Consider the following 22,988-nt stretch of genomic DNA (forward strand, 5'->3'; position numbering starts at 1 on the left):
TCTTTTTCAGTAGGGCCTACATAGTATGTTTCGTGACGAAGCTTTTGTCTTTTCGTTGTCGTTTTCATAAAACACTATTCTTAAACAGCTGTAATTTCTGACTTGCAGGCCAACATCAACAAACAACTCTCCTTGACTTCATTCATGCAAAATCATCAATTATATAATCAAAATTTAAAGACTTAGCAAGATTGCTCTCCAGACTAAGGAGGCCAAAATACTCAGTATTTTTGACACATTGTTACTCTGAATACACTTTTATTTCCTTCAATTTGTTTGAAGTTGGTGTGAAATTGAGTGTTGCTTGTGAAGGTGCAGAAAATAAACCAATCTCAAGTCCGTCTGTTCAGGCTGTCAAAAATGAAGACAGTTCATGCTTAGAAGTGAATACTGATGGTTATGGCTCTTTAGAAAAACAATTCTGATAACAGTAGTATTGAATCAGAACAATCAAACAATAGTAAAAATGATGTGTTAATACGTGCAAGTGAAACAAATTCACACACACCAGTTCCTAACTCTGAGTCATGGCAAGTAACATGCGACTTTGGAAAACTGAAAAGTGGCAGACAAATTGTGTCATTGAATGCGTTGTTCGAAAAAGTGCCCCCAACCTGCCTAATAACCTTCTAAGTGATGGAACAAGAGCCTTTGCAATATTGTTTTCAAAACCCAAGAATGGAGAATGTGTTCCCAGAGACTGGCTAGTGTGGAGTAAAACAAATCAGTCACTGTACTATTTTCCCTGTTTTGTTTCACTCCACACTAGCCAGTCTCTGGGAACACATTCTCCATTTTTGAGTTCTGAAAATACTGTAGGCCTAATACTGTTTTTGGAAAGGCTCTTGTTTTCGAACAACACATTCAATGACACAATTTGTCTGCTACTTTTTAGTTTTCCAACGTCGCTCAATTTCACACCAACTTCAAACAAAGTTCTACTCCCTTTCTTAATATCTTCCAATTTTTCTGTCTCTCCTTGCGCTTCTCAGCTCCCGACTTATGCTTCTACTTGACCATTGTCCACTGGTAACACTAATGAACAGAATTTACTGGAAAAACGACAAAGAAAACACGAAAGTTTCGTCACGAAACATACTATGTAGGCCCTACTGAAAAGAAAACGTGCGCGGGAACATATTTCAGACAAATTCCGGATCCCTCAAGTGTCGTGTCGATGATTGTTAACGCGGGAAACCGATATTCTATTATATGAACATTAAACATTTACATAACCGTTAATGAAGTGGTAATTTGTTTTAATTCTACTATTGTTGGTTAATATGCAGTGGCGGCTCCTGCATATTTCTTAAGAGGAGGAAAGAAATTAACAGCATTAAGTGACACCTACTTGAATGAAACATGCTACAAATTAGCCTACATGCATACATGTAAGACCACGTAGTGTTGGGGTTGGCCTTCCCTTCTGTATAGCAATAATCTGTTCTTGTAAACTGAGTTTCCTAAATTGTCCAAAATATATAATGATTTCACTTCCATTCATTGTTGAATAATTGCGAAAATTAACAATTACAAGGAAATTCACAACCTCGTAGCATTTTTCGAGCACACTACAGCATCACACGTGTTGGAAGAGACTAGCTACTAACTCGTAGCCGGAACCGTTTTACGGAAATGGAAATGGGAATGGGAAATAATCTGAGGAAAGCGAGAACACTGCACCCACCCACGTGGTCTGTGTTGCCACATGTACATTTTACAAGTTCAGTATCGCATACTTTTGAAGAATGTCAGATCTTGTAAAGTCATACTATCATTATTGTTCAAAGCTGCTGGTAGCCGATTAAGTTTTTATGTTAAAAATGATGTAGTTTGGAGTACCTACTTTCAGTTTCAAATATATTTGTACAAAACTGACAACTTGGCTGTTGCCCTGTCTAGTAAACAATGAATAGAAGTGAATTTCAGGGGTCAACTACGTAAAACTACTTCCTCTTTGTTTTACATAAACCCGACTTAAACTTTCAAATATCCACGAAAGTTTCAAACCATGAATAGTAGCCTATACAAAGTGCAATGAATAATATTTTTGATTTATAATTGAAAAAAAATAAGTTTACGTGGTGTCTTTCATATCGTTGCGTTACAACAGCTTTTGTTGTGTCTCCTCCTAGATGTGTTATAGTCCGGTTGAATGCAACATCGTTAGATGGCAGCGGTAGCGAGCTTGCTGCACGACCAGTCGGTTTCCATTTCCCGCCCATAACTTATTCAGAGGAGGATCTCCTCCCTCTCCGTTCATTTACTTGCTTTAAAACTCTGTTTCTTTCTCTGGCCGCTAGTGCGCTGTTGTCTATGTGTGTTAACTGCAGTAGAGGAGGAATGGAGTGCCTTTCCTCTACACAGACAATCTCGCATCTTTCTCACAGTTTTCTACAGCACATGAGCGCGCTTCGTTTAAAACTCGATCAACCGAGTTTTTCTTATAGCTGTGAACTTAAAATTATCTAATCTTCCTCGAATTTCAAGGCACATATTTTATTTGGTATTTATTTTCAGAAGAAGAAAATGTGAGGAGGACGTTCCTCCCTTCCCTCCCCCGAGGAACCGCCACTGTCAGGAACAGTTTTATTTCTAGTACGAAAGATTCAAATCAATTAACAACAAAGCTTGTCAAGGAGAGCTAAAATTGTCATGCCCCACTCCGTTGTGTAATGAACACAGACGAAGGCCAGTCGTGAATTCAGAACTCAGAGCCCTACACTGTTAAAAACCATCAGGGAAAATGATTGTGTAGATTAAGCATAAATTATTCTTATAATTCACAATACTCACTATTACCTTTGCCATCTAAACACAGGAATAATAACTAAAGAAAACACACTTACACCAACAAATTATCGATCACAATTGATTAGTAGGGTCTGAACTCGGTACAGCATTGGGTGAAATCTAGGAACATTGAAACAGTTTCTTGTTTCTCATTTTCAGATTTTATTGCTTCCGGGATTTAAATGAAAGTACAAGATTTGTTTCTGCATTTACTTATAGTCAGAACTTCACTTTTGTATAAAAAATCACTTTAATTTTATGGCTTAGCCCACGAGACAGACTGCCTCGACTCTCGTCCTGGTATTGCCCTTGCATAGCCTAGTTGGTCGCCACATCGCATAGCGTGCTTTTCTAACAGATGTAGGGGCGGCAGCGTGAGGAGCGTAGATGGCTGGAGCGGCGGCAACCAAGGGGGCGGCAACAGGGGCGGCGAGGGCGTGGTTGATGGAGTGCATGCTGTAGGATGTTCAGAAGGGAGCGACGATGCCCCTCTGGTCTTGGTGGTACTGACCAGCACCAGGAGGGCGGCGAGGGCGTGGTTGATGGAATGCACGCTGTAGGATGTTCAGAAGGGCGTGGCTGATGTAGTGCACGCTATAGGATGTTCAGAAGTTCGTGGCTGATGGAGTGCACGCTATAGGATGTTCAGAAGGGCGTGGCTGATGGAGTGCACGCTGTAGGATGTTCAGAAGGGCGTGGCTGATGGAGTGCACGCTGTAGGATGTTCAGAAGGGCGTGGCTGATGGAGTGCACGCTGTAGGATGTTCAGAAGGGCGTGGCTGATGGAGTGCACGCTATAGGATGTTCAGAAGGCGTGGCTGATGGAGTCCACGCTGTAGGATGTTCAGAAGGGCGTGGCTGATGGAGTGCACGCTGTAGGATGTTCAGAAGGGCGTGGCTGATGGAGTGCACGCTGTAGGATGTTCAGAAGGGCGTGGCTGATGGAGTGCACGCTGTAGGATGTTCAGAAGGGCGTGGCTGATGAAGTGCACGTTGTAGGATGTTCAGAAGGCGTGGCTGATGGAATGCACGCTGTAGAATGTTCAGAAGGACGTGGCTGATGGAATCCACGCTGTAGGATGTTCCGAAGGGCGTGGCTGATGGAATCCACGCTGTAGGATGTTCAGAAGGGCGTGGTTGATGGAGTGCACGCTGTAGGGTGTTCAGAAGGGGGCGACGGTGCCACACCGGTCGTGGTGGTACTGACCAGCACCAGGTGGGCGGCGAGGGCGTGGTTGATGGAGTGCACGCTGTAGGATGTTCAGAAGGACTTGGCTGATGGAGTGCACGCTGTAGGATGTTCAGAAGGGGCGACGGTGCCACTCCGGTCGAGGTGGTACTGACCAGCACCAGGTGGGCGGCGAGGGCGTGGTTGATGGAGTGCACGCTATAGGATGTTCAGAAGGGCGTGGCTGATGGAGTGCACGCTGTAGGATGTTCAGAAGGGGGCGACGGTGCCACTCCGGTCGTGGTGGTACTGACCAGCACCAGGTGGGCGGCGAGGGCGTGGCTGTTGGAATGCACGCTGTAGGATGTTCAGAAGGGGGCGACGGTGCCAGTCTGGTCGTGGTGGTACTGACCAGCACCAGGTGGGCGGCGAGGGCGTGGCTGTTGGAATGGACGCTGTAGGATGTTCAGAAGGACGTGGCTGATGGAATCCACGCTGTAGGATGTTCAGAAGGGCGTGGCTGATGGAATGCACGCTGTAGGTTGTTCAGAAGGGGGCGACGGTGCCACTCCGGTCGTGGTGGTACTGACCAGCACCAGGTGGGCGGCGAGGGCGTGGCTGATGGAGTGCACGCTATAGGATGTTCAGAAGGGCGTGGCTGATGGAGTGCACGCTGTAGGATGTTCAGAAGGGCGTGGCTGATGGAGTGCACGCTGTAGGATGTTCAGAAGGGGGCGATGGTGCCACTCCGGTCGTGGTGGTACTGACCAGCACCAGGTGGGCGGCGAGGGCGTGGCTGCTGGAATGCACGCTGTAGGATGTTCAGAAGGGGGCGATGGTGCCACTCTGGTCGTGGTGGTACTGACCAGCACCATGAGGGCGGCGAGGGCGAGGATCTGGAAAATAATGAAGTACGATCAATTGCAATATTATTGCTCAGGCTTGAAGTCTTTTGACATAACAGATACTGTTAACACTATGGTGAGAACACATTAAAATTATCACGTGGTTTATATTTAATATTTCATATTAGCATATTTGGTATTACTTTGTTTTAACATAATATGTTACCATTAATTATAAAACCATATAGTAATATGATATTTTCGTTGCTTAAACTTAACGATATGATCAAGTAGAACAAGATTCGAAATATCTCAATGCATAAGTTTTATATATAGGTACTTGCAGTGGAAGTAAATAATTGCCATTAAGATATTCGTCCTTCTGTTGACTGGCTTCGTGTAGTTTACAAATTTGAGAACTGTTTTGAGGAGTAGCATGGGACTACATTAAACAAGTTCAAAAACCTAGCACAAACATTCGCTAATATACTGAACGAAAAGATATCTAGTAGGCCTATAGATCCATTCGTCATTGAATGATACTCCACAACTCGGTCATCATGAAAGCCCTCAACAAACGCCGGCAAGGGCAGAAAAGCACAACTAGCCGTAAAACAGCGAAGAAAATTAAGAAAATCGTCAACTATGTAATGTGAGCACAATAACACATAATATTCTTCTTAGAGAGTCATTCTGTATTATTTTCATATCCTCACATAAGTGTTTTAACGAAGTCTAAAGAGCCCACAATACTTGAAAAATTGTTTGCGATCGCAATGGTATTTTATGAGTGTCATAAATATCTTCGGTGCATTGCTTTCCATAGTACGAGGCATGTTAAAAGTCCTTGACGGCAGATGACGTCACGAGGGTTGTGATGGCCTCTACATTCTATTTTCCTTAGTGGAGGAGGCTAGCTAGGATAGGGAAGTATAATATGTAGAAAATGAGTGAGATCTGAAAATCAAATGTACACAAGAAACAGACATAATAAGGAACATATTGGACAATGGTGCAGTATGTGTTAGTAACAAGTATAATTAGAAACAGTGGGTGTTCGATATAAGTGAAGTGAAAATCAAGAACAGAGTCCTAAAAGCGTCAATTTTGAATGATCTAAATTAAGTTGTTAGGTTTTAAAGGTGGGAATACTGACTAATTTAAATAGGATCAAAAGTTAAAATATAAGAGCGTCTACAAAAGGTATATCTGTAATGAATGTAATTGTGGCACCGGATACAAAATTGTGAGGTCGACATTACATGGATGTAAATGTTGACATTAATATATATACCCTGTAAGTTGAATGTGTAAGCTCATACCTTACTGTTGGAGGGGCGGAGGAGGGGGCGAGGGCGGTTGGTCTTCCCCCTTCTTCTCATCTTGGTCCTGATGTTCTGGAATTTCATCTTCTGTGTAGACCCTCTTCAACTTCCCCCCCTCCACCACCGTGAAGCGCCCGGTGTTTCTGTTTTCGTGGGGTACGAAGATCCTCGGCACAGGCGTCTCTTCCGCTGCCAATTCCCCGTCCTGGCCAGCAAGGGCGTTGTAGTCTGGCTCTGGTGGTCGAGGCTTGTATTTGCTGTAATCGGTCACCTTGATTTCCTTTTCGGAGGGGGAATTGAGGTCCTCCTCCTGCAGACGGGGCCGCCTGTGCCTGTCCTTCAGTATCACCTCTTTCGGGTAGACCCCCAGAGGTGCCCTGCCTTTGTCCCCGGTCACGATGCAATAAATCCCGTAGCCTGTGCCCAGTAGAGAGCCTACACCGATCGATGTTATGGCGGTTGTCACCAGCCTCTCTGGCTTTACTATCTCCCGTATCTTCGCGTTTTGCGTAACGAATTTTATTGCTGCTCTGAACATCTTGCCTTACTCAGAACGTATGTAACACAGCAACGGCATTGCTATTGTTGTCATGCATCGTCTCCATAGAGACCGCAGTTGTTGTTTCGCTAAGTATCGTTTGATTGTACATAAGTTTTCTTTTTTCAGAACTCGCCCTTTCGACTTCTTATGTAAGTAATTTATCCCAGCTTTTCTTTAGAGTTTGAATGGAAAGTTTAGCCCAGCAGACAGTGATATTATAAATCGCGTGGGAATACTAATTGTATCGCTCCATACAGAAAGGGCTTCAGTCACAAATTTTGAAAAACGAGATATCGATGGAAATCATATCTTTATGGGTGGCTCCATCGGCCTGTGCAGAAAGGTATTCAGTCCAGTGCTTGGAAAGATAGAAACTGAAGCGTCAGGCTCAGAGTTCTATGCAGAAAGGAATTCAGTCCAGGACTGAAGACCTTTTTGCTAAGAAACCTCATTTGTGCAAAGATGATAACAATAATAATAATAATAATAATAATAATAATAATTATTATTATTATTATTATTATTATTATTATTATTTTACCGGTGAAACATTGGATAAAAGTTAAACTTCGACATCCCAATATTAATGATAAGGCAAAGTGGCGTAGTCTACATTGGGTGAGACAATGGTGCACAAACGAAAGGCTGGGGAATTCTATAACAAACTTGAAGATCAACCCCATGTATTATCTCTTGCAATAGATTTTATGCAGAATATTTATTTACTGGTTATACCTATCCAGGAAACATTTTACTTGAGGCAGCTGACTGTTCACATATTTTGTATTCATGACATTAGAAAAAATAAAGCTATAATATGCATTTATCATGAGGGTATTGCCAAGAAAATATGTAATGGGATGTGTTTTTTCCTGTATAATTACCTGCAAGACATTCCTTTTGAAATTAAAGAGCTACATTTGTTTTCCGACAACTGTGCAGCAAGATTGCTCATATTTTAGCAAACACTGGTCGATTTAAAAGAATCGAGCAATTATATTCTGTAAGAGGTCATTCTTTTCTGCCCTGCGACAGAGATTTTGCTACAGTCAAACAGCCCCTTAGAAGATATGATCGACTGTACTCTGTGCATGAAATAACTGAACTGATCATACAAAGTAGCGCATCTGCGAAGTTTGAGGCATGTAAAGTCCAAATTGAGGACATTTTGGTTTTGAAGAACTCGTGGCCAATGTTGTATAAAAGAAACTGCACCGAAGTCGGTACCACGAGATAAGTATATTTGGATGTCAGACACAATGAAGCAGTTTTCATACAATAGCCAGTTACGTGGATGTATAATGACATCCCAGTTTATTGATGGTATCGTGAAACACACATTCCGTCTTTTCCACCAAACCGTGCATATCCAATGGCAAAAATTCCAATGAAAGCGACAAAAATAAATGACATTACTAGATTACTCCCTTATGTACCTAATGAGCATCAGGAATTCTACGATGAAGGATCGGGGGAGCGGAGAAAAATTCTCTCCGGCACACAGTGGTCTAGAATGCAAATTTAGCGGGACATATTAATAACTTTTCAGCTACCTAACAGATTTTTATGAAATTTTACACAGTAGTTACAGGTAGCATATATGTTTTGTATGCAAGCTCTCGTTACGTTGGTATAAGGGGAACTACCCCTTATAGGGGGGCGCATTTAGACAAAATTAGTAACTTTTCTCCTATCTGACAGATGTTTATGAAATTTTACAAAACAGTTACAAGTAGCATATATGTTTTGTATACAAGCTCTGATTACGTTGGTATAAGGAGAACTACCCCTTATAGGGGGCGCAATTAGACAAAATTAGTAACTTTTCTCCTATTTAACAGATTTTTATGACATTTTACAAAGTAGTTACAGGTAGCATGTATGTTTTGTATGCAAGCTCTCGTTACGTTGGTATAAGGGGAATTACCCCTTATAGGGGTTCGCAATTAGACAAAATTAGTAACTTTTCTCCTATTTGATTGATTTGTATGAAATTTTACAAAGCAGTTACAAGGAATATATATGTTTTGTATACAAGCTCTGATTACGTTGGTATAAGGAGAACTACCCCTTATAGGGGGCACAATTAGACAAAATTATTAACTTTTCTCCTATTTAACAGGTCTTTATGAAATTTTACAAAGTAGTTACAGTAGCATGTATGTTTTGTATACAAGCTCTCATTACGTTGGTCTAAGTGTAACTACCCCTTATAGGGGGGCGCAATTAGACAAAATTAGCAACTTTTGTCCCATCTAACAGATTTCTATGAAATTATATACAGTAGTTACACTTAGTAAATTTGTTTTGTGTACAAACTCTGTTTACATTGGTATAAGCAGAAGTGCCCCTTACAGGGGGATGCATTTAGACAAAATCTTATGGGGGGAGGAAAATGTAACATTTTAGGTACTATTGCACCTTTTGGACACTCGGAAAGCTTATTTGGTACATAATTAACAAGCTTTCATCTTGAATTCCCTGATTTATACTGCGGAAGCAGATTCGGTTCACAGATATTGAAATACCTGCAACCGAGAAAAATTGCACTACTACACCTCGAAAGAATAGTGCTCATAAATTATTACTTCCGCAAATCTGCGCACCTTAAGACTAGATTTAAAATAGAGGTAAATAATGGAGGAAGTGAAAAAAAATCATTTTTGGACGAACCAAAGGGTTTTTTTTCTCTACCTTAGCAAAGTCTGCACTCAATGGTTATATTTATATTTTGTTCCGTGTCCATTCATGCTAATTTTGCATACTATAATAACATTAAATGTAACAAAAACAAATAGCGTTACATACCTAAAGAACTACTTGACATGTTGGTACCAAATATGAATGGAATCGACCACTTACTACAGAGTTACAGCACAAAGAAAACGGCAGACTCGCGGCGCTTGCTGAGTAAGAATGCTGGGTGGCGAAATGTGGCATGTTACCGGCTTCTTATCTCGCTATGCAGCCACCTCCGCTGATTAAGATTATCAATTCAGTGTTACTCAGTTATATAGGAAAAATAATTTAAGGGTTTAATTTCATTTTTTTACATGTCATTTTTCTGCATTTGTCCTCCTAAATATGGATTTTAGACCACTGTGCGGCACCGGGATTTGAACCCGGGGTTTTTAGATCTACGTGCTGACGCTCTATCCAATTCCGATGCTGGATTGAATCCTCTCAGTTTAAGCTCCACCTCTTATTCTCCCTTTTGTGGCCAACCCTCATGCACTGTATCACAGATGTGTGACAGTGGCTCAATGTCCAAAACACACCGCTCCACCGATCCTTCATCGTATGAAAATGCAGAATTCCTGTACGGAAATATCATATGTACTTCGGTATATCGCAGTAATCAGGAATTCTACCAAGAAATTATATTGTGTTACATATATATCATTTGAATCAGGGAATACTAAAACTTTCTAAGTCACTATTTTTACGAAATTGATTTAATGGCGGGAAGTCATTCTTTGAAGGTAAATACAACTATGTATGCAAAAATATTCTAAGTCAAGTCTCTTTGTATGTGTTCCGTGTTGCGTAGTGAAAACAAAAACGTTCTGTGTGTACACTCCTCTCTCATCCGGGCTGGGGACCGGCAATGGAGGAGTTACTACAGCTACTTCTATACATTATGTAGGCCTGCATGACTTACACCTTCAGCTAATAAGTACATAATCTTATAATAATATTTTACAGGCTTATTATTTGAATTTACATTAATTTACAATTATACACAATCCTTATCCCTATCATTGCTGCCATCATCGCTTGTTCCAAAATTAATTATTTCGCCAATGGCATCATCCATTCGGAATTATCTTCTTAATCGTAGGTACTACTTTCTGAACACGATAGAATTCTTCGATTGTATCCCGAATAACATGTTGATCGAAGACGTCCACTTCCACTTTACACAAGTCTAATTCTGGAATGAAGTAATATGTTTAGTAGAACTATAACAAAATAATAACTTGCAACAGTAATTCATTATGTCGCTCTCAATACAGACACTATTGTACATAACTATTATAGCAATAATTTCTAAACATTACATACCTATTCTTTCCCGGAGTAGTGTGAGGTTCATTCGGTTGTAATTCAATATTATTTTTAATTCTCTTCACGGAACTAATACTTTTGCCAGAGTATTTAGCCGCTTTCTTATATTCCTTAGCAAGAGGTTCCAGCAAATATTTGTTTAATTTTTCCTCCTCGCAACGCTTGATTTTATTATATTTGCGATAATTTCTCTTTCTCGGCTATGGATAACAGCGTTACTTTTTCTCCGCGGTGGTGTGATTTCACCATAATTACTACCCTGTGGTTGCTGCTCCATGGCAACACTACTGGTACGCAGTGAAGGAAATAGTACTATGTTTCTTGACAAGAGATTATGCTGCGGAGCATGCGCAAAACAACTCAGTTGGCTCCACCCGCGTTACGCGCTTCCTTCCCTCTGCCCCTCTGACCACTCTCAGAAGTTTCAAGATAACTTGCAATAACAGTACGTGTTAGGAAGAGAGTGAGACAGAGATACTATACGGCAAGGTCCGTGGACGGTCGGTCGCTGTCGCTCTCACAGGTCCCTTCATAACAGCGTTTAAAGGGAGAGTCAAGAGGGTTGTAAATCTGTGACGTCACCACGGGAACACTATACTCATTGTCAACCCTCAGCTTGCACTTTCTAGCGATAAAAAAGTGATTTAAAGACCTATATTTATATATTTGTTTGGGTCACATACACACTGAAGGAGTAAGGGCTTAGAGATAGATCTCCCACTTCAATGCCCCATCTTTTTTAAAATCAGTGATCGTTTACTTTCCAAATTCTTATAGCAATATAAAAACTATTACGAATGCTTCATTGTACCAACTTGCTTTTGTATCTCTAACCTCTGTAGAATATTTCGCTCCAATTTTAGAGAACGTTATTAACGGATACGCATTGCACAATAGGTATATTCAGTTTATTTTACACATCAATTTCTGTTTCCGAGCCTCAAAATATTAATTATATTAAAGTAGTGTTCAATAAATAAAAACTACATTGGCGAATGACAGGATTTAAATTACGCACGGAAAATGTATTAAATTTCCCTTAATAACACTGGACTAATTAATAATTAATATTATACAGAATTGTTAAATGAATATTTTGTAAATTAATCTATACTATTTTAATAAAGTGGTTTTCAATAGCAGCAGGGAGTGAAAGTATCCCAATTTTAACACTGATTTTACAAATAGAACAATTTATTTTAAGAATGTTTCACAAATTTAAACTGACTCACCTAGTCTTGTGAAGGACGCAACGAGCAGCTCTGCAACCATTGTTTCTGCTTCATACGGTTTCTTCTTTTGACGTCCTGTTTCCTTCTATTTAGATAACGAATTCTAAAAAATGTCCGTGCTCTACTAATTAACTTCAATAATTTCGGATCTTCATTTGGAAACTTTTTCCTCAAAAATCTAAATAAACGGCCAATTACATTCTTTTTTCTGTTGACTGATTTTTTGTGCAATTTTCTAAATATAACTTCACACTCTTCAATTGTTGCCATCCACTGAGAAGAGGGATAAACCAATCCACCACGTGAAACGACCTCTATCCATCCTGGAGATTGTTGACTGGAATTAGCATTCGAAACAGCACTTTTGTTATTACATTTTCTAGCAATATAACCAGCAACATACCTGAGCGCTTCCATTTCTTCTCTTTTCATCAGCTCTGTTGTGTCAATTCTATCATCAATATCCATCTCTAATGAGTTTAGTTCCTCAGGGATTTCGTTCACGCTTTCATGAGAAATGTCTACGAGATCCTGAAACATTTGCTTTGTTATTATTACTCCACCTGAATCTTCTACTGGGGCACTTGTAGGGTGGGGCAGTCGACATCCTAATATCAATAGGCGTAAGCGATTTTTTACTTCGACGGGCAGAGGGTTATTATAAAAATGTCCCATCCCACGAATTTGGGAAAATAGGTTTTCCAGGGCGTCCTGATTGAGTTTCCTGGTCATTATATAATCAATTCCTTTTTCTTTTAAATCGCTATACAACCCTTTCAAGCTCTTAATAGAGGTAAGGAAGCCATTCTGAAAAGGTAGAAGAGTATTTTTGCCTCTGACTCTCAGTTCTTTTATTGTTTCCTCCATTCTATCTAACATCTCTACTTGTTCATTGTGGTTAATTCCGAAGGCACATTTCAGCTTATTGTGTGTAGGATCTTTCGGAATTCCCGAGTTCATTACATCTGTGAAGTCATTTATGAGTTGAAAAAATTCATGAACTTCTTCACTTTCGGGTACCAAATATGTTATTAGAGCAGCAGTGTGATGTGAAAAAAGTTCCATGGCTGGTGCAACTCTTTGGCTATCATTCTCTTGCACAGTAATGTGACCCCAATGTAATTTTGGGAATAGTTGCAACTCCGAAGAATCGGATTTAATAATCCGTTCAATTACATTTTTTTTTTCAATAATTGTGTCATTCAATTGAAACCCACTGTCAATAAAATGGTTTCTTAATAACTTAATCAGGTGGGGCAAATCTGCAAAAACCCAAATATTTGCATCCGAAGCAGGATTTGAAAAGCAGGTTTGATTTACATTTATTTGCAACTCATTCCACAGTCTTCTATTGCCGCCACCCAGATCAGAAACAATTGCAACTACTCTGAAACCTGCCACTTCAATTTCTGTTATAATTTCAAACAGTAGCTCTCTGTTCATTGTTTTATCGAAATCATAATAGATGGGCTGCTTCCACTCACCTGTCAATCCTCGGATCATTACGATTTGAGCATTTCTGTGAGGGCCCAATATCAAATCATCCTCGTGATCGTAACAAATGACACCATTGACATTCATCTCATCAAATAGTAACACTGATAACTTATCCATTTCGCTCAAAGACATCCCCTGCTCTTTTAAAATTTTCAGTACTGGTGTAAGAATACCAGGAGAAAAGGGCAATTTTTTTGTCCAACGCTGCAGAGTAGCAACGCTTGGTAGAGGAATTCCCACCTGTGATCTCAAATGATTGTACAGTTTATCACTAATTGCTCGGTGAGCTAATGCCGGAATTATGTCTTGTTCTTCCCATCTTTGCTTTCTTTTCCCGCTATAAGCATTTTTATTTACCCTGGAGTGAACACTTTAACTAATAAATGTTTTACTTTTCCATTTACTAAGCTATTTAAACACTTTCTTTGTCGTTGTGAATTTTGGTTGACTCTAAAATGTGCTTGCTTTTTATATTTTATTTGTAATTCTTTTAATTTAGATTCTAACTTCTCAGTGTCTAATTTAAATTTTTCATTTTCTATATGTAGTTCTTCATTTTCTTTTTTGAGATCCAGCCCCTCATTTTCCAATGAACAGACGAAAGATAACACACCCACTGGATCGTCCTGCCGCATTGTTGTTTTTGCATCTAATTGTTCACTTACCTCAGACATAACTTTTTTTCTGCAAGCTCTCTCTTCTACATGTTTACTTCTAGCACTGTTTATCTCACTGTTTTGCACATAGCACACTGGTAAATTCAGCGATGGTTGGGCGTTTAATTTCAATTTTTTCTTTGCTGGTATGTTCAAAAGCTCGGCTTTCAAATCACGCTCGTAGGAATCAGATGTGAAATGTTCGGAACAAATACGCACAGTTTCAAGATTAAATTCATCTTTTCGATAACACTTAATCTCTAAATCTTTCGCAGCTTTGGATCAGAGGGAAACGTATGATAAATAACACTCGAGCCTTTAGTTTTCCTGCTATAATTCTGACACTTGCTCACCGCACAATTTGGCATTTTTCATGCTATAATAGTAACAATATTGGCCTATTATAAACAGCACACTAGCAAGGTCTATACAAAATCACAAACACACCCCGCGTTTTCTAAATTCCAGTAACTACTAATAAAGGCAGCGCAAGCCAAGGGGTTGACAATGGAGTGTGTCCCCGTGGTGACGTCACAGATTTACAACGCCTTCACTTCTCTTTAAAGGCTGTTATGAAGGGACCTGTGAGAGCGATAGCGACCGACCGTCCACGGACCTTGGATAGTAGCTACACATGTGACCGACATCATATTGATGAATTGAGAATTGGTTTAAGTATAATGACATCGGTCGATATTCCTCCATAGCTTCAGAGGTTAGTTGTTATATAAATTGGACATGGACATGGGCTCACAATCGTTGAAGTCTAAATAACAGATAAGGGATGGATATCAGTTTTATTTCACTTTTTTCGGAATCTGTTCTCTTGTTTTATTTCGGTACTTATTTTCAGAGGAGATTCTCGTATTTACAGAAGTTACCAGTGATTGCTCATACAGTCTGATATCTCTTTTTATTTGTTTGAAACGGCAAGAATGTTATTATACAGAGTGTTATAAAAGTATCCAATATTTTAGGATTTGATAGCATGCATCAGAACAAGAAAATAATGCCTAATAAACATGGGTCCTAGAACACATACTTCCTGAGATCTGAACACTTGTTCGTAGGAAGCGCTCAATGTGACGTGCATTCATGGCAATGCATTTCTCTGCCCTACAATAAACAGACTACTAGAAAATCATATCGCAGTTGACACCCTTGGCATGGAATAATGATAATTATGTGGCAAGGAATACTGAAAACAAAAATCTGGTTGCGGATGTGAGCGAGGTTCAGCAGAGACTCTGTCGTCTGCAATTTTGTACATTATTTACTGAAGGAAAAAATAATTGGGAACTTATAATGTTGATTTATAATAAAAATAAAATTTATGGTTAATTTGTCTCTTTGACAAGTTTTCTTCATTTATTACAGCTCGCCTAAGTCAAGTCTGCGAGTGGGGATACCGGGATGGAATGTAGAGGAATGTAGAGGCAAAACACAGTTGCCACATAGGTCATTTGAGGCTCAGATTTCAAAGTGTGTACATCGTTTGAAATACACTACGCAATTGTTGTCCTTGTCTTCAGAAAAAGGCAAGCTGTGACAACCGTTATGCTGTCTCCTAACCTCCCCTCCTCATGCAACTTTCTCTCCTTTGCCCACGCTTGCCAATAGGAACGCCAAACCTCACTGTCGAAAGTGTGTCAAGCAGATGTAGAAGTACAGTCTATTTCAAAGTGTCTTGTTCTCGGAGTTTTCTTACGTCCTGGACTAATATGAAAAAGAAACGTTTTTAAGGGCGGAATGCTTTGAAAATCGATCTGCTAACTATGCTTGCCATGCAAGTCATAATTTGTCATCTTGAGCTCTATATAGGTTCCAAGTATACGGCGCGTCAAAGTAATACAGGTTTAATTTTATTAACTTCCTTGTTTGTTCGACAGAGGAAGTCTTTTATCAATGAAATAGTACCGCAGTAACATTAACGCGCCGACATTATAGAAGTGCAGGGTTTGAGTCAACTGTAGACGAATTAATCTGATGTAATTTTCAGCCGCCGCATTTATTGATACTACAATAGGCCTATGTGCCGCCGCGCCGGCCAAAGATCAAATTTCTGCTGACTTTAAATATAACAAAGTTGTTTCTAACCAAGCGTCTTCATGCATGCTTTACGGCGACGACAGTGTTGATGATAAAGAAATGGGTGCTGATTTGTTCCAATGCTGAATGTCAATGTGGATGTGAACAATATATATATATATATATATATATATATATATATATATATATATATATATATATACCATTTTGATGTTTCAAAATAAAGATAATTGAAAGAAGTTAGAACTGTAATTACTTAGTATTATAATAACCTCTTGGGGTTCCTGCAGATTGTACATAAGTATTAGGTAATTTACATAATATGCATTTGCTGTATAACTTGCAAAGACAAAACAGAAATAATATCATCACTGACAGAATGGGAAGCTAATGTCGGATACATTAGACATTATTATCTAAGAGGTATGATAATGCATTTACTTAGTATTATAATAACCTCTTGGGGTTCCTGCAGATTGTACATAAGTATTAGGTAATTTACATAATATGTATTTGCTGTATAACTTACAAAGACAAAACAGAAATAATATCATCACTGACAGAATGGGAAGCTAATGTCGGATACATTAGACATTATTATCTAAGAGGTATGATAATGCATTTAAAATAATATATTGCATATCAGAAACTTTTACAATGGTGTTCTGTTTAGTCAACTGAAATGCAAGCCTTTTAACATCATTTCTGGTTCATCCGAAATATTTTCTCTCCATAATTAACACATAGTCAACTAGCTTCTCTTCAAGTGAAGCTGGGAGTATTGGTTTTCGTCCAAGTTTCGATTTAACGGCTGTGGTGGGCTCAGAGTTGGACTGTACATAATCAAATAATGTTGATCGAGATACATTGAATCTTTTGGAAGCAGCAAGATAGCCCATTCTTTTCTCCCGTACTGCGACAATGGCATTTACCATAACTTCAGACTTCCATTTTTTTTTAGACTGAATCTCTTTTTTCTTTTAATTTAGGCTCTAAAAATATCAGAAGAAGAAGAAACAATTCGTTACTCCATGATATTCGATTAATTAGAGAATTAATTACTTACATTAATTAAAAATACCCATGAGTAAAAATGTAGTGGTTTGTTATAGAAAACATATAAATGGGTTTAAGGCAGCTTTTTTGTAGCGAGCAGCATTGAAAGACAGCCGACAATGCCTTCGGCTAGTATCCGACATTGCCCTCGGTTAGTATCCGACATTGCCCTCAGCTAGTATCCGACATTGGACGACTCTTCACAAACAGTAAAACAAGCCAGCTGCATGAAACATGTTGTCGATACCATTTCTGCAATTAGAGAATTAAGAAGCCTTATCTATGGTATATCAAACAGTGCATACCATGTTGTGTAAATATAAGAATAACTTGTAACGAATAAATCACATTACTTACCCTCAAAAAGTTTTTTTTTTTTTTTTTTTTTTTTTTGCAGAAACGTAGAAAACACTCTATTCACACACAGTGAAGCACTCAACAGTAATGGCTATTCATGCAGATGTTCGTCTACATGTAGAGAACGTAATGCATTATTTTTACATCAGATTGCACCATTCGATGGAAAAGAAATATGTTATCCGAGATTATCCGACATTACCAGACCTATCCGACAATCCCCTCCCCGTATTGGCGCGGTTGTATCGAAGTAATAAGAGTTTAATAATAACTTCCTTGTTTGTTCGACAAATAGTTTTTGTGTTGTATATATAAATAAGTTTATTTTGCGATTTTTTATTAACTGCGTGATAACATGAAGGTGATAATGCCAGCGAAATGACTCCAGCTCCGAAAGTAACCCAGCATTTGCTCTTAATGGGTTGAGATAAAACCATGAAACAACATTAACCAGATAACTCGTCTCATCCGGGATTTGAACTTCGGCCCGCTCGTTTCACAGTCAGATATGCTAACCATTACTACAGAGAAGTGGACTAGAAGTACATTAGGTAATTGGGAAATATACGACAGATTTATGCTGAAGTACGAAAATTTTTAAAGTTAATACGACGGTTTCGGTTCCCTTATCTGGTAACACTGCGGAAATGTTTCATTTCGATTTCAAATTGAATTACTTCTTCAAACTTGCCTACATTAAAAGCATTTACTCGACACATTCGCAGATGTAAGATTAAGTTATAAGAGTCATACCATTAATAACACTAGTCTCCGATGAAATTCCTGCCTCCGAAGTTTTAACGTTTTTAGGGTATTTTTAGCATGCTGAAATCAAATTCAAAGCCAAAAAGTTCCTATCACGTATCATTTTTTTGTAATTATAATTTTCTTATAATATATTACGACAATTTATAGCGTAATTATTTAAACTGTAATACTTTAACATATGTAGGTTTAGTATGTTAGGATATGAAAACCAAATGTATTCAACATATTTTTAAGGTGTTTATATTGAAAACCAAGGACACTGGATGTTTCTTAGCAGATAGGGGGTGCAAACACATAAGGAAGTTAGGGTGAAATAATGTGCAGTCTTGTCATTATTTTTATTTGTGTAAGATAGAAATGTCAGCCACTCCTTGATGAGAGACTGAACTCAACTCGTCTAGTTTCTCTCACATTTCCTTAGTCTGCGTTTCATCTGGAAACGAAACGAAATCAGTTTGAAGCTTTATCGTGGAGTAGAATGTTGAAAGTGTTTAAGTAGTTCAGTAAGAAAGTTTTTACCATATTGCATCGAGGATGTCTAAATAATCCAGATCACTTTTGTTATATAACTTATGTAGGATACACACATTGACTAAGCAGAGGTGTAATATTACAGATTTTGTGAAAAAGTCATACCTTGCCTATTTTGGAATCAAACTTGGAGACCAAATTAAAGCTTGGGCACCACACAAAGTATGTAGAGTATACACTGAAGAACTTCGTCATTTGATCAACTGGAGAAGACCGTTGCTATCTTTTAGAATACCTATGGTTTGGAGAGAGCAGTCGAACCATAGTAATGACTGCTACTTCTGTTCGTGAGATGTGAAGGGATACGATTCTAAACATAAAAATCAAATCGTGTGTTCAGTTGTTCGGTCAGCCATTTTACCTATGCCTAATGTACCAATCCCTCTGCGACTAGAAAATCTTAAACAAACATCATTATATTGGTACTGACAACGTGAAATAGTGTAATAAGTTTCGATTTGACCATCTATGCTTATCTTATGCTTATCTTATGTTGCAACATAAGATAAGCATAGATGGTCAAATCGAAACTTATTACATTATAGTGAGCTTATCGGAAAACCACAAAAAAAAAAAAAAAATGAAACGTGAAATACGTTTTTAATACTTTTTCTCCGAAGATGATAATCTTGTATATTGGAGTAATTTGCTAAAAGTTGGACTTCCAAACTATGACCTAAATGAATGGAGACTGTTCAGTGATGCTTTCAAGCGAAGTTTAAAGGATTTCCTCCTTCATAACGGAAATATTTTTGGTTCAGTGCCCGTTGCCTATCAGTGATCCTCAAAAATCATACACAAATTTGCAACTGCTGTTATTGCGACTAGATTATAGGAACACAACTGGCAAGTTTGTGACAATGTCAAAGTTCTTACTATGTTGCTGGGTCAACAATCTGGTTTTACCAAATTTCCATGCGTTCTTTGCCTGTGGGATAGTAGGGCACGAGTTGATCACTGGACTATGAAAGACTGGCCAACTCGACAAAATTTGGAAGTCGGTTGTAAGAATGTTGTGCGCCAAAGTCTTGTGAGTTCTTCTAAAGTTGTGCTGCCATTTCTTATGTTGCAACATAAGATAAGCATAAGATAAGCATAGATGGTCAAATCGAAACTTATTACACTATTTCACGTTGTCAGTACCAATATAATGATGTTTGTTTAAGATTTTCTGGTCGCACAGGGATTGGTACATTAGGCATAAGCTGCTTAATGAAAGAGCTTGTAAAAGCTTTAAATAAAGAAGAAGGCTGTTTTAAGTACATATGTGAGAAATTTCCACTACTATCTGAAGCAAATTGAAAGAAGATATAAATATTTAATGGTCCTAACATAAGAAAACATGTCTGGCGCAGCATTTAAAAACAGGATGGATGAAAAAGAGAAATCAGCATGGATGTTGTTTTGTGAAGTTGTTTTAAAATTTCTTGGCAAAAAGGATCCTAATTACCGAAACATTGTGGCCAACATGCTTCAAGCATACAAGAAATTTGGTTGTAACATGAATATCAAAATTTTCTGTTTTCTCAACTAGATTATTTCGCCGAAAATCTAGGATTTTTCAGCTAATAGTAAGATGAACGATTTCACAAGGATCTGCAGGAGTTCGAAAGAAGGTACCAGGGACGCGGGAGCATCAGTATGCTTGGTGATTATTGTTGGATGTTAAAGCGTGAAATACCTGAAGAGAAACATAAAAGAAAGAGGAACAGGAGGACTTTCTCAACTAAGAAGCAAGTGGTGTAATTTTTTGTGTGATACATTGTATTTATACATCCAGTAGTGAAGTAAACAAGACAAAACAAAGCAAAAACACTCTAGTGACATGTATGAACAACCATACACATAATTTCAGCAAGTTGTGTCTTTTAAATATTGTTTTTGAATTTGAAATAAAAAAGTGAAATGAAAAAGTTTGTGATGAAATTCACGTAATTATAAAATACATTTAAAGTGATTTTGCAAACAAACCTGACGTGATAGAAGCAAACGGATTGAAAATTCGGATTCAGCACATCGACATTATATAAAATCACATAACTTAGTTTAGGCAACAAACACAAAGTTGAAATTCGCAGGCTAGTGTAATTTGTGTTATCAGCATCTGTAAGATAGATACTATTGCAGATTAACAAGGACGTTGACATCGCGTCTTGAGAGGCGATACGACGTCCGAAAATAAGTGACAACAACAACAAGAACTATTCCCAGGAATACTTCTGCATTGATTACTTATAAAAAATCCAACATACATTGTACCAATCAAATTTGTAGCCGCCGCGCAAGTGTTGCTGGCAACACATTGTATCCATGTACCTTGCACCAATCAAATTTGTAATCGTCGCTCAAGTGTTACTTGGAATAAAATGTACAAATTTGACTAGTGCAAGGTTTGTTGGATACATTGAATTCCCAGGAATACTTGCGCGGCGACTATAAATTTGATTGGTAAGCTTACAAGTATGTTGGCTACATTTTTTTCCCAGGAACACTTGCGTGGCGATAAAAAAAATTAATTGTTGTAAGGTATGTTGGTTATATTGTATTCCCTACAAAACCTGCGTGGCGATTAATAAATTTAATTGGGGTAGGTTTTTGGATAAATTTAATTCCCAGCAACACTTGAGCGGAGACTACAAATTTGATCGGTGCAATGTATGTTGGCTACATTTTATTCCGTGCAACACTTGCGCGGCCATTACAAATTTCATTGGTGCTAGGTATTGTATTCCCAGCAGCACCTGCGTGGCGATTACTTAATTTGATTTGTGTTTGTTGGATAATTATATTGAATTCCCAGCAACACTTGCGCGGGGTCTACAAATTTGATAGGTGCAATGTATGTTGGCTATATTTTATTCCCTGCAACACTTGCGCGGCGATTACGCTGCTATAGTCCCGTCGCTCTAATTTCCGGCAGCCAATTGCGTTGCAGGTCGGCTACATTTAAACGTGTGCGTCTTGTGATTCGCTGATTCATTTCTTAAGGCTCGATAAATACTTAATATAATCGCCCGCCATTTTAGCTCTTTCGTTGGCGTTCGCAGAAAGCACACGAAGACGTTATTTGCCGCTCAATTATTTGCTGAATTACATTGCGTTTGATTTATTATCATAGGAGCTACGACATGATAATGTTTAACGGTGTGGCAAATAGATTCCTCGTATGGTAGCTCGGCAACGTAAGAAAAAAAATGGCGAACGATACTACCTACCTAGACTTTATAGAGCCTTCACTTTCTAAGACGTAAGCAAAGAGGCAGAGTCAAGCCGAAAATAACAGCATCGGGACTTTAGGTATTGTATTCCCCCTGCAGCACCTGCGTGGCGATTATTTAATTTGATTGGTGTTTGTTGGATAATTATATTGAATTCCCAGAAACACTTGCGCGGCGACAAATTTGATAGGTGCAATGTATGTTGGCTACATTTTATTCCCAACAACACTTTTGCGGCGTCTACAAATTTCATTGGTGCTAGGTTTGTTGGTTACATTTTATTCCCAGCAACACTTGCGCGGCAATTACAAATTTGATTGGTGTAATATATGTTGGCTACATTTTATTCCCAACAACACTTGCGCGGCAATTACAAATTTGATTGGTGCAATTATGTTGGCTACATTTTATTCCCAACAACACTTGCGCGGCGACTACAAATTTGATTGGCGCAATATATTTGGCTACATTTTATTCCCAACAACACTTGCGCGGCGACTACAAATTTGATTGGCGCAAGATTTGTTGGTTACGTTTTATTCCCAGCAATACTTGCGCGGCAATTACAAATGTTATTGGTTCAAGGCGTATTGTAGTAGTACCAGCGTATAAGTAATTGTGTTCACTCAACTTTGGGTTTCTGGCATCTTGTCAGCCCATTTGGGTTGTGTGGATTTACTCGGCCGGGTACAATTTTTCCTTTGAAATTATTCAAGCCTGCTTCTCAGGGAGCTTCTACCTGAAAACCAGATTTGCATAATATGTTCGTTACTATAGGTACGTTAATACAAAGCCACAATTTAAGTCACACAGAATTGTGGGCACTCAAAAAGTTGGGTTTCTGGAATCTTGTCAGCCCATTTGAGTAATATGGATATAAAATG

This window comes from Periplaneta americana, unplaced genomic scaffold (genome assembly GCF_040183065.1).
Source record: "Periplaneta americana isolate PAMFEO1 unplaced genomic scaffold, P.americana_PAMFEO1_priV1 scaffold_22, whole genome shotgun sequence".
In the NCBI taxonomy this organism is placed as follows: domain Eukaryota; kingdom Metazoa; phylum Arthropoda; class Insecta; order Blattodea; family Blattidae; genus Periplaneta; species Periplaneta americana.